The sequence below is a fragment of the Pinus tabuliformis genome, chromosome 2_2 (assembly GCF_031772625.1).
Source record: "Pinus tabuliformis cultivar Carrire ecotype Pingquan chromosome 2_2, CPIR1, whole genome shotgun sequence".
NCBI classification, from domain to species: Eukaryota; Viridiplantae; Streptophyta; class Pinopsida; order Pinales; family Pinaceae; genus Pinus; species Pinus tabuliformis.
In genome coordinates this window covers 277,096,476-277,108,888 of record NC_142300.1, presented here as the reverse complement: position 1 = coordinate 277,108,888, position 12,413 = coordinate 277,096,476, and the positions used below count along the sequence as shown (strand labels likewise).

Here is a 12,413-nt window from a genome sequence, read left to right as displayed (position 1 = left end):
GTGTAAACAAATCGTAAATGATATGACAGAAAACACGGTAAGTATTGTTATTTGTATTTTTATTTTGCGTTTTGAAAATGTCTCGCTATATTTTTTAACTTTGATTATATTAACATATGATATTTTGTTTGGCAGAATTTTGTTGAAAGCTGTTCAATTATGTTGGGAGGCATTCATTACATAGAGCATGATATCATGAAAGTTGTCAGCCATTTTTACTCAGTGTCAGAAGAAGATATGCAAAACATGGAAAATGTAGTAATTGATGATGCTACAAAACTACATCCAAAGAATCAGAAAAAAAGGCCTCTGGTGGATAAATCTAGCAAGGGTAAACAAGTTACTTTTGAGGACGATGAAGTTGAAATTGACAATGAAGCATATGTTGCCATTACTGAAGATGACATTGAAATTGTGGAAGGTCGTAAAAGACCAAAAGTAACAATGCCCAAGAATAGATCTCTTGAGAATGTTAAGACGAAAAAAGGTAGAGTTGAAGATCTTGAAGTAGTCATTACCAGTAGTCAAGAACCTAGTGAAACTTCAAAAGAAAGCAGATAAATCATTACACCAGGAGCTGATTTAGGTGATGGAATTATCAAAACAAAACAAAATGCCATTCGACAGAATTTGACAAAGAGAAACTTAGTTGATGGTGGTCATACATTTCAGTTAAATGTCACACAAACCTATAAGGCAAGTGAAGGACAATGCCAATATCAAGTCAGAAAGCCACATCATCTGCATGTTCACAACTTGAAGACATTGATGAGGTACAATCCATATGCTCATGTGGTTAGTTATGTGCTTCTTGTTGATCCACTTCAAGTTCCCAACAAAGAAGCATTTGATAAGTCAAAATGTTTTGAATACAATTATTATGTGCTTGGGGGGAACCATTCTGTTGAAGCTCAAAGACAATTGATGGAGGAATATCCTAATAACCCACGTTTTGAAACGATGAAATGTATCATTTATGCTGGTTTAAATGAAACAGAAGCAAAGTTAGTGGCATGGGATCATAATTTAGATAATGAATATAGGATGTCTATGACTTTGATCCAAAAGGTTAGATTTATTCATAGTGAATTCCTAGAAAAATCTGGTGGGGATAAGATCAATATTACTACATATTTCCGAAAGGAATGTTGTATGGAAATAGGCTATCAAATTGAAGATAAAGGCAATTCAAAAAATGGAAAAGACAACAGATCTAGCGATTTATTCAGAGGTGTTGATAACATTTTCCAATTGGCATTTAGAACTGGAGATATTTGGAATTTGATTGATGACATTTTTAGCATGTGGGAAGACATTCGCATTAAAAACCAGAGGGTCAGAAAGTCTAAGCCATTGATATGTAGCAACAATAAATCAGCGCCTGAACTGAAGCAACTTCCAGACGATATGACCATCACGCCTTGGAGGGCGATGCAAGGAGTGAAAGATGAAAAAAATTTCAAAACAATATTATCTCGTGTGAAGTTGGGGGAATTATCATTGGAAGAAATGTCTGAAGAATTTCAAAAGTAAGTTTGCTGAATTATTTTTACTTATTTCCAGGATTATAGTTATCTTTTAACTAAAACATGTTGTTATTGGTAGTATTTGTTATACATATCAGTATATTAACTTTTTCTTACTTTATCTATGCAGTCACAAAGTTTACATGAAAATTCAGGAACAAATGGTTAAATTGTTGAATGAAGATAGTTGGGATGATGTTGTATGCAACTATCCAGATTCAAGTTCTACATCAACATTGAAAGCTTTTTATCTTGCATTTAAAAAGGTAACTTGATTTATACATTCAGTTTTAATCATCTGTGTACTATTTTTAATTTAAAACTTACACATACATTTGTTTGTTTGGTAAAAGATGAAGAAAGAAGATAATGGAGCACCAGACAGTTTCAAGACTTTTATTGAAAAAATAAAGATTGAAAGACTGAGAAAGCAACGTATTAAGAATGTTGAACTTGATCCAACTCTTAATCATTTCATTTGGAATGGGCTAGACACTATTCAATATCAAGTAATACAAGGCGACTGTGAAGACATTGCGAAACTCGTACCAAAAAGGGATTATGCCCTAGTTATTGCCGATATTCCCCATGGTTTCAATATTCCAAACATTTGCTATGATATTGACCCTTATACTTATCAAGCTTTTAATAAAGTGGTGGCAGGATTTAAGGAAGTGACGTCATCACCATTATGGAGATTTGTGACATTTCATTCAGACACACAATTGGCAATGTTATTGTCAAGCTTCAAGGGGAAAACAAATTCAAGGATGCAGCTTACATGGTAAGATGTTTAAAGGTATATTTGATTAATGTTGAAAAATTAATTTATGTACAAGTTAATTGAACTTTTACTATTTTATGTTACAGGCAAAAGTCAAATCTTCTTGACAATGAAGATCAACAATTTATAAATGACTGTGAGTTCATTCATATTGATAGTTGGGCAAAAGATGATAGCCATATGTCTATGATTTTTAATCGGGTGGACAAAAAGAGTCATAGCCAAATACTGACTTATGATGTTGTTGTGAGAAAACTAACATATGAAGACAAAGAAATGAAAGGAGAGATAGTTAACATTTATCAGAAACCACAATTATTGATTAACTATCTTATAGACATATGTTCAAATGAAGGAGATTGGGTTCTGGATTTATTTTCTGGCTCAGGTACGTTTTGCCACATGGAATTGAATTTCAATATGTTCTTTTTTTTAATTAATATGTCATTGTACTAATTTACTTCATTATTTTTTTGTGCTTGATAATTAGGTACAACACTAGCATGTTGCCTTCAAAAAGGAAGAAATTGCATTGCAATTGAGAAAGATCCATTACAATGCAATTTCATTCAGCAAAGAATTAATGCTCTTCAATTTCTTCCAGATGCAATGCAAGAAATTGGGTTGAAGAAAGGGGACTTTAGTGAATCACGTGTGGCAAAAAAGGCAAAGGAACCCCAACCACCATTACATGGAATGTATGGAAAGACACATATTGGGGGATTTGCAGACATGAAAGACCCATTAGAAGAGGAAAATGAGCAAAATGAGCAAAATGAAACAGAAAATATTGTGGAAGAGGACAATGATGAAACTCTAGAGGACGAAGAGTTTGGATTACGTGACATTCTTGATTAAATTTAAGTTATGCTTGTAACTCAAGCTTTGCAATGTTTTGACTTTGACATTTTATGAGAAGAATAAACACTCAATTAGGGTTGTTATACGTTCAATATTGGTAATATGTGATTTTTGCATTGATTTTTAAGTTAATCATTTTTTTTTTTTAAAAAGTAGTTATTATTATCTTTTTGACATGAAATTCATAAAAAAAACTATTATTTGACCATTTTTAGTTAATATTTTTGTATAAAAATTGTGATTTTGACATGTTAATTCTAGCAAAAAATTATCAAAACGTTTAGTTTTTTTGTTATATTTATGTTAAAAATGGTTATTTTTTATGTCCATTGTTAAAAAATGTTGTTTTTTAGAAACAATTATTTCATGTGGATTGAAAAATTAATTAAGGATGTCTAAATATGTAGATTATCTAAAATTCAAACTATCGACTTTCTAATTTAAAAACGCAAAACAATAAAAACCCCACTAAAAAAAAAAAAAATTAAGATAGAGAACAAGAAAATATGAATACAATGACGACTTCAAAAACTATCAAATTTAGAAAATAATTTTTTACATTTCACACACGAGAAAATTTAAAGTCAAAAAATAGGTCTTTTAAAAAAGGGTGTGACGCAGAATACTCACTTTTTAAAATCAGGATGAAAATCACTACCATTCACTACCATTCTAAAACTTAATGCACATGAAAAAAATTAAAGTTCCAAAAACCATGTTCTTAAAAAAACATGTGTATTCTGCATCAACACTTTTGAAAATCGGATCATTTTTTTGCCACCTCTACAAAACGGGTAATAGTATCAGTTCCCGTTTCAAAGTTTACATTGTTTTTGGCTGCCAAGTGCTCATTTCAACCATTGACTTTGTCTCCAAATTGACCAAAAAGGCTACCCAAAGCACACATTAGACTTGTTGGCATAATGACTAACCCAATTCACTCTATTAGCATAAATATAATAAAAAACATGCAATAAACTAATGAGAATGGTGGATTAAGTCGAATTAGGAGGTTGAATGAGCCCAAATAATTATCCATTTTTGGGGCTCATCATCACCCCCTACTGAAAGTGTTGCTCATCCTCTGAGCAACCAATCTATCTCCTCATCTTTGATGGCCCTGGTGGCCTCCCTGTCATGCTAAGCTTCTGAAGTGATGTCCTCTTCTCTGTCATGAAACCATGCTTCTTTGCTTCTTCCCACTACTTGCTCCTTTTCCTAAAGAATTCTCAGCTTTGGTATGATTGTGCAAGTATATTCAATCTGATGGCAGCAATGGTGGCGAAAGGAGATGAAACCAGTGGAGGATGGAAGAAAAGAGTGGTTGCATGTCTCCTCAACAGTCTTCAAGCTTCAAATCCCTCTCCATAATTGATTCTAGCCTACCCAAAGGCTTCTACAGGATGTTTCTGGTAAAAATACAGAACTTCTTGTAGAAAGTCCTGTAGCTGAGTTCTGGCTTCCTGTAGAAACAGACAGCACCACTGTATCCTGCTTGGCTGTGGGTGATTTTCCTTTCAGCTTGGCTGTGGCTACCTTAGAGGTGCCCTCACTGACGTGGACTTTTTCTGTCCTTTCCATTCTACTCTGTAGTCTTTTCTCCCTTGGTGTTAGTGTGGTTTTGTCCCCCTCTGTTTTGGCAGCTTGGTTTAATGCCAATGTTCCAATCACTGATGTTGTTGGATACATCTGCAGGGTTGTGATTTTCTGGGCTTGTCACCAACTTGTCATCATTTGCCTTGCCCCATAGTACAATATACAGTCCTGTTATTACTAGAATTGCTCCCCAGCAGACTTCCCAGATAATATTTCACATGAAGGATTAGATGTTCCAACACTGCAACAATTATGGTTGAAGTTGGATTGAACATTTCAGCAAAGACAGGTCCCTTCAGACGGATACAGTAAGTCTGTTCAAAGAAGGCAAATGCAAAGCATAATACTCCCTGCATATTATGGGCCAATATGATCAATGACGATGTTAAGAATTTCTGCACATTATTAAAGCGAAGATGCGGTGCTCACAGAGTATATGATGCTGAGAAGCTGAATGTCCCACTTTAGCCTCCAAGCAGAGGCCTTTGGCTCAAAAATTAAAGCCACCACAGTGCACTGTAGAGTTCCTTGCAGCATCGTGAGAGCTGTTAATGAAATTTCTGCTGGATATTTCTTAACAACTGGAGCCTGAAAGGTAAGCCATCCAGACCAAAATAAACAGCCGGCAAACAGCATCGGTGCTCCAAGCAGCCATGTGTTATGAAGAACCCTATTGAGCCTAATGAGAACAGGGCCCTTGTAGAAGGTCATAATCATTGCACCACCCACACATATAATGGTTCCTACAACTTTGGCTTGGCCATATTTACTCCTGATATCAACTTTCTCCAGTCTAAAAGCTGTGGCCATCCCAAACGTGACAACAGGAACCAGGTTTGATGTTGTAGAAGCAAATGTAGCGGAGGTGTAATCTAGGCCAGCAAAGTAGAAATTCTAAAATAGAGTGGTCTTACCCAGCCAGTGCAAGCACAAAGATCTGCCAGAAAATGGCACAGGTCTTTGCAGGGCGTTGGTTTCTTTCAAGAAAAAAACAAAAGGAGAAATAACTACTATAGCAACAGCCAGGATATAAGCTACGAAAATAAAATGACTCGTTCCTTCATCCAGAGAAATTCTGGTAATGATATTCATGCCGGCCAGGCAGACTTGAACTGCAATCTCAGCTAAGAATGTTGCAAATGCAAATTAATCAGCGAATGGTGAGAGCATTTCAAGGATGAGTTCGATTGGCTGTTTATGGAGGCTTCCACTGATGGAGGGTGAGCTGGCTAAGTGCACGTTGGCCCCATGCAAACCATTGGTCCCCACTATAGTGTAATTATGAACTGTAGTTCTCTGCCTGTATTCACTTCCATCAATTACGTTGGATTTTAAACAACCACCACTACCTGTTTTCAATTTTCTTCTTGAGATGGCTGAGCACACGTGTTGATTTCCCCCACCGAGCGCTGTTCGAACTGGACGAGGGTGGCCAGTTAGCTGGCCACCGATTTTTTTAATCCCAACCATCTCATTGCTCATGCTGTTTACGAGTTACATTCATGCAAATAGAGGAACGAGTTTAGTTACGTACCTGCAAGTCGTGTGTGGTTGTTGTGAAGTGCTGAGATCCTTCATTTGCTGCATGCATTTGTTTTTGTGATTGCATGTGGCTTGGCTACTGATCTTTTGTTTTTTTTTTCTTGTGCAGGTGTCCTCTCGCCAGATCTAAGCTCTAGGCATTTGTTTCCACGTTCAAATCTGCACGTTCAAGCTGCTGCTGCTGAATTTTCACAAGATCAGAACTTGTTTTCGCCATTGCTCCCAAACGGTAAACCGGATCGATCTGAAACTTGTTGAGCACGTTCCTATCATCATTATGCATCTCCCATAGCAAAATCGTGATCAATGGATGCACATATTTCGAGAAAATTAGAAAATGGCTGAATATTTCAGAGATCAATTTCTCGAAAACCGTGCACCGGAATTGGCTGAAACTACTCGAGCATGTTTCCATCATCCCTATACAACTCTCTGTATAACAGTTTTTCAAATGGATGCATGGTTTTCAAGTTATGGCAAAAGCAAATTTTGTTCTATGTATTTTCTCTTCAAAGCATTTTGCAAGTTTTTGCATGGAAAGAAAAACTGAGCTTGGGCTGTGATGCAGGTATGGAGATGATGGAGGAGGAGTTTGAAGATTGCAGGAGGACTTCTGAACCCTTGAGGAAGCTACCATGTTCGCCAAACCACCTTTTTGAAATCCATTTCTAGCTTCCTACAATTTCTACAAGAACTTCCTATAGAAGCACATTGAAGAAGCACAATGAGGTGGAAAAGATGATGGAAAAGGGTGAGGAATGGGAACATGGATGCTTGCAGGCATAACCAATGGATTCCAAGCTTTAGATCCCCTTCCAAAATCGAATCTGGCTCGCTTGAAGGTTCTACAGGATGTTTCCTATAGAAATATAGAACCTCCTCTAGAAGGCACAAAAACTCCTTTGTCTTTGTTTTGAGTGATCCTCCTGACCTGCAATGTCATTGCTGCAACCTGAAATTATTCAATGGGAATTAGATTTATTTTTCTTTTTCTTTTTCTCTTTTTTTTTTTTTTGAAAAACAACTAGGGCACCTCATGGAGGTTTTCACCCTAATTGCCTGCCCTGGGCGCCTCCAAGGGAGGTTTTCACCCAGAGACCTTATTCTCTTTTCTCTTTTTTTTTCCAACCCATTGACCACCTCATGGAGGTTTTCAATCAATGAGCCAATCTAAGGCACCTCCGAGGAGGTTTGCACCTTAGATTTCTATTTTCCTCTTTTTTCATTTTTTTCTTTTTCTTTTTTCTCTTTTTTTCTTTTTTTTTTTTCTTTTTTCTACCCTACCCTACTTGAAAAACAAAATCGTTCTCAAGTATAAGAATACTTCCAATGGAGCCATGTGCACATCAAGATTAGAGATAAACTGATGTGGAGGCTTGAAATGCATGCTTTGACAACTACCCGGGTCTCAGAAACCAAATGATTTGACTTTGAAGGGATCAAACATAGCTGAAGAAGGGTGTACTGCTGCAACTTAGTGACCTTCTGAAACCATATCTCAATATAGCTCTGATATCCTTGGTCCTTTTGCTGATCTGGGTCATGTTTCATGTCACTTTCTACTATGACTTCCTCATCTTCCTCTTTTTGCTGATCTTTCTCTTGAATACATGGAAGATTTGATGGTAACCATGAAGGATATTTCTTTATCTCTGCTTCTGATGTCTTCTCTTCATCAAGTACAACCCATGGTTCTCTGATCTTTTCTTTTGAATCTTCTTCTGCTGGATTTGGTCCTTCAATGCTTGCAATATAGTTTCTTTTTTTCAATACTCTTCATGAGCTATGGTGAAGATCATTGAGCTCAAGAGGAGTTGTTCAGACATGTTGTGCCTCAACTTTGCAATTAGGTTGAGCTATTCCAATGTGCGGGTTTGGAAATGGTGGTATGGGTAGCTGAGTGGGGGTGTATATTTGAGATGGATGTGGATGGGATTGTGGTTGGGTAGGAATTTGGGGCTGCCTTGGTGGAGCAAGAGGTGATGGTTGTGGATGAGCAGGTGGTGGAGGAAAATGAGTAGGATCAGAGTTGTACTGGGGCCTCCACCCCTGATAAGGTGCATTCCACTGAGGTTGTGGCTGAGCATAAGAGTGAAACGAATGAGCAGCTAGTTGGGCATAATATGGATCTGTGAAGGAACAAGGAGGAGGTGTGAACCAGGAAGGATGAGTAGGGGGACCCCAAGAAGGCATGAAAGTGGCTTGATAAGGGTCATAATAGGTCTCGGATGTCCCTTGCAGTTCCTACTGGTAAGATCTAGGTCCATGTGGCCTCCTTTGGTTCATATAATAGAGTGATTCAGTGGCTCCTTTGGCTCTCTGATAGGCAGCTTTGATTCTGGGTAAGGAAGGGCACTGATCTGTAGGATGGTACTCTTCACATACAAAACACACTTCTATGGAGTACAATGGACATTCGTTCCTAGGATGCTTTCTAGTGCACCTAGGACAAAAAATGGCCAAAGCCCTCTTGGCTTATTCTTGCTTCTTTTGGATTCGCAAGGTATCCAGTTGCATGGCAAGAAACTGCCTCATATCACTCTTGAAATCTTCGATCTGATTTTCAAATTCGTCTTTGGACAAGGTGTTGCTCCCAACATTTCTGCTTGTAGCCATTTGCTCCAGAGGAATGGTTTCTTCTTCTTCTTCCCTTGAGGTTCTTCAAATATGTCTTGTTGTCCACCTAAGGGTTCTTTAATCACAACCATCGAAGAAGAGAGAATGTTGGCTGTGTGAAGCAGTGGGGGTGTTGTGCAATCATTTTTCTAACTTATCTCTACTCCTACAAGGCATGAAATGAAATCTTTTTGGTTGATTTTTTCTTTTTTCTACTTCTACTTGCAAAACTGAAATAGATTGAACTGCAACTAACTATCTTGCTAAAATGAAAATGCAGAATTGAAATGAAAGCAGGAAAGGACTAATCTATTTTGCTCAAATGAAATTGCAGGAATGAAATTCTAGTCTACGCTTGCGGAATTGAAATGCTAATCTACGCTTGCAGAAATGAAATTGCGGAATTGAAATGCTAATCTATGAAAGCGGGAAATGCTAATCTACTTTTGCATAAACGAAATTGCATAATGGAAATGAAATAAACTACTTAGCAAAAGATTGTAGTGGAAAATAGAAGAAAAGCAGCAATCACCAATACTCTGACACTTCCCTAGCAACGGCACCAAAAAGATGGTGGGCTCCAGTATTGTAGCAATAATGCTACAACTCCTGGAGCTTCCTTCTCTAATTTTATCAACCCGGTAGTTCGTAACAAACTTGGAAGCGACGGTGCTGTTTGCACAAGTACTAGCTCTTGCCGCAGCTGTCACTTGGTCAGCTGGCACAAGTCCACTAGGAGCTTAAGCCAACTTCTATGAGCTCTTAGAAGAAGCTTTTTAATTGATGGATGAAAGCTAACTCGAAGGAAGCTAATCTAATCGCAAAAAGAAACTGAAAGCCAAAAAGAAACGCAAACCCTAGCAAACCCTAATTCTACCAGCTAGTCCTACTGATGCAAAGGAGAGCATGAAAACTACTAAAAGAGATGCCATTACTTCTATGAAGGTAAAATACATGTGTATAGACTACCTTTATCTGAAGCAAAAATCTTTTTGTATTTTTGTTTAAGTTGTTGGAATTATCGTGCATGTGCTTCTAACTATTTTTTACTGTGCAGAGGTGGATCAAGGAGGAGAAATGCTTGGGAAAGGTTGGGAAGGTTCAGAGAGGGTCTAAGGGGTCCCTAACACCCTTCCAGAGAGTCTCACAAAGTTTGGCTGCCAAGAAACTGTGTTTATGAGCTTCTACAGGAAGTCTGCAGGGGTTCTACAGGATGTTCAGGATTTCTACAGGATGTTCTGTAATTCTTCTACAGGATGTTTCGAAATGGGATTTTGGAGCATGGATGAAGGGAAAAAGATGGAGGAATGAGTATGGAGGTGAAATAGGGGTGTGAAGAGGTCTAGGACTTGGTGGATGAGGCTAAGGAGCGATTGGATTTGTTCAAGGATGGAGGAAGCGATGATGCAAAAGAATGTAGGAATTAAGGCAAGGTGGGGAAAGTATGGCAAATGAAGGGTACGAATCATGGACTAAGGGTTGGAGCAGATTATCTGATGGATTATAGGTAGATAGAGAAGGATAACAGGTGCTCTGCAAGTTATTTTTCGGATTTAACAAAAGAAGACTTGGAAAATCAAGAACCTAATTACCTTGACCTAATCTGACCTAGATAATAGCAAAAGAAATGGAACAGAAGTTTATTTGCACAAAATCATATGAACTAACTATGCAACTAAGCAATCATAACCCTAATCATGCAGTCAAAACTGATATCAAGTTTGACAACTAAGAATCCAACACTAATACTTGCATGGTGAAGCAAAACAACGTTTTTGTGGGCAGCAAGGTCACCTTTGTCCCAACTCACGATCCCACTGAGGGAGAGGTAAGATCAGAGGTGCTTGAGCCCCTTTTTCCAAGGATCCTTTATGTTATTATTCTATCCAAATCAATCTGAACATGAAAATCTACTTTAATCATCAGAAGCAACCTAAATAACACAACAAGTTTTAAATCTAAATAGCAGATTTTACTCTAAGAATGCAGCAAAGACACATGAAAGTAAACAAAGGAGGTATTGGGCGCTTGAGATGGGCCCAACCCCAAGAGCTACAGCCTCCTAAGAGAGATTTAGAGCTGGTGCAAAGCTCGATTCATCTTTATTGATCAAGAAATGAAGAGTTACATCAAAATTGTCCACAAGGAGAACTTGAAAATGAGTTGACAGCAAAGCTAATCTACTGCCTAAAAATCGAACTACAAAATGACTACAACAAGACTATGAAATGACTAACTACCAGCTAACAAAAATGACTAACTAAAATGAGGCCCTAAGCCCTCTTATTTATACAAATTGAGGACCCCAACAGTCCTCCTAAACTTTAGGGACTCGGCTGCCCAAAACTTGCAGTTAATAGCAGTCCTACTTGACTTGCTTGGCTGCCCTTGTGCTGATTGATTTGGTGGCCCTTGAACTCCGAGCTGATGGTGGAGAATTCTAGGTAAGGGCCCATAAATGAGGGGAACACCTTCCTAAAAATACTCTCCACGAATTTGGCTGCCAAGTGCTCATTTCAACCATTGACTTTGTCTCCAAATTGACCAAAAAGGCTACACAAAGCACACATTAGACTTATTGGCATAATGACTAACCCAATTCACTCTATTAGCATAAATATAATCAAAAACATGCAATAAACTAATGAGAATGGTGGATTAAGTTGAATTAGGAGGTTGAATGAGCCCAAATAATTATCCATTTTTGGGGCTCATCACCAAGACAACCCGCCAAAGTTGCAAGCAAAGAACAGCGCCACGAAGCCAAAAAAGGACACATGAAAATGGTGTGAGTTCCATAAGAGCTCCACTCACAACACAAGTGAGTGTCGGGCCAAGCAATCACTGGTCGCTGAGCTAAAGGTTTCAGAATCAGATGCATGTTCGGACTCTGAGTCAAAACCTGACAAGGGGAATGACAAAGGGAAGCAAATTATCGATGTGAAGCCCAATGCCACCATTACCACCACGAAGATACAGAAGGAGGAACTCGAAGATCCAGAGGAGGAGGAGAGTCTCTTCCACTCCCAGATGTGGGTAAAGGGCTCCCCGCTACAGTTCATTGTTGATAGCGAGAGCCAAAAGAACCTCATTTCGGTAGAGGTCGTGAAGCGGTTGGGCTTACTGACCACAGCACATCCACAATCGTACACCATCAGGTGGCTTCACCAAGGACGGGATCTTCGCGTGAGCCAACAGTGTCACCTTCCATACAACATCAAGCCCTTCATGGATAAGGTATTGTGTGACATTTCTCCCCTTGAAGTTTGTGATGTATTATTTGGACAACCATACTTGTGGAAGCGACATGCTATGTATGAATCAAGGCCCCATGTTGTTATTGTTACACTGGGAAATAAGTTGTACAGGATACCAGATATAGCACCACCTACTGCCATATCTTTGGTTATTGCAAAACAATGCAGTAAGCTCATTTCCAAAACCGAGAAATTTGTTTTCCTGATGATACGCCCTCAAGGAAAGAAGAA

The 12,413-nt window shown here is 38.3% G+C and overlaps 1 pseudogene; it reads right to left on the bottom strand.

Annotated features, from left to right (window-relative positions):
• Positions 1-2,862: 2,862 nt before the first annotated feature.
• The window catches only part of LOC149192376 (WAT1-related protein At5g07050-like), a 35,390-nt pseudogene continuing 25,839 nt past the window's right edge, over positions 2,863-12,413 (bottom strand).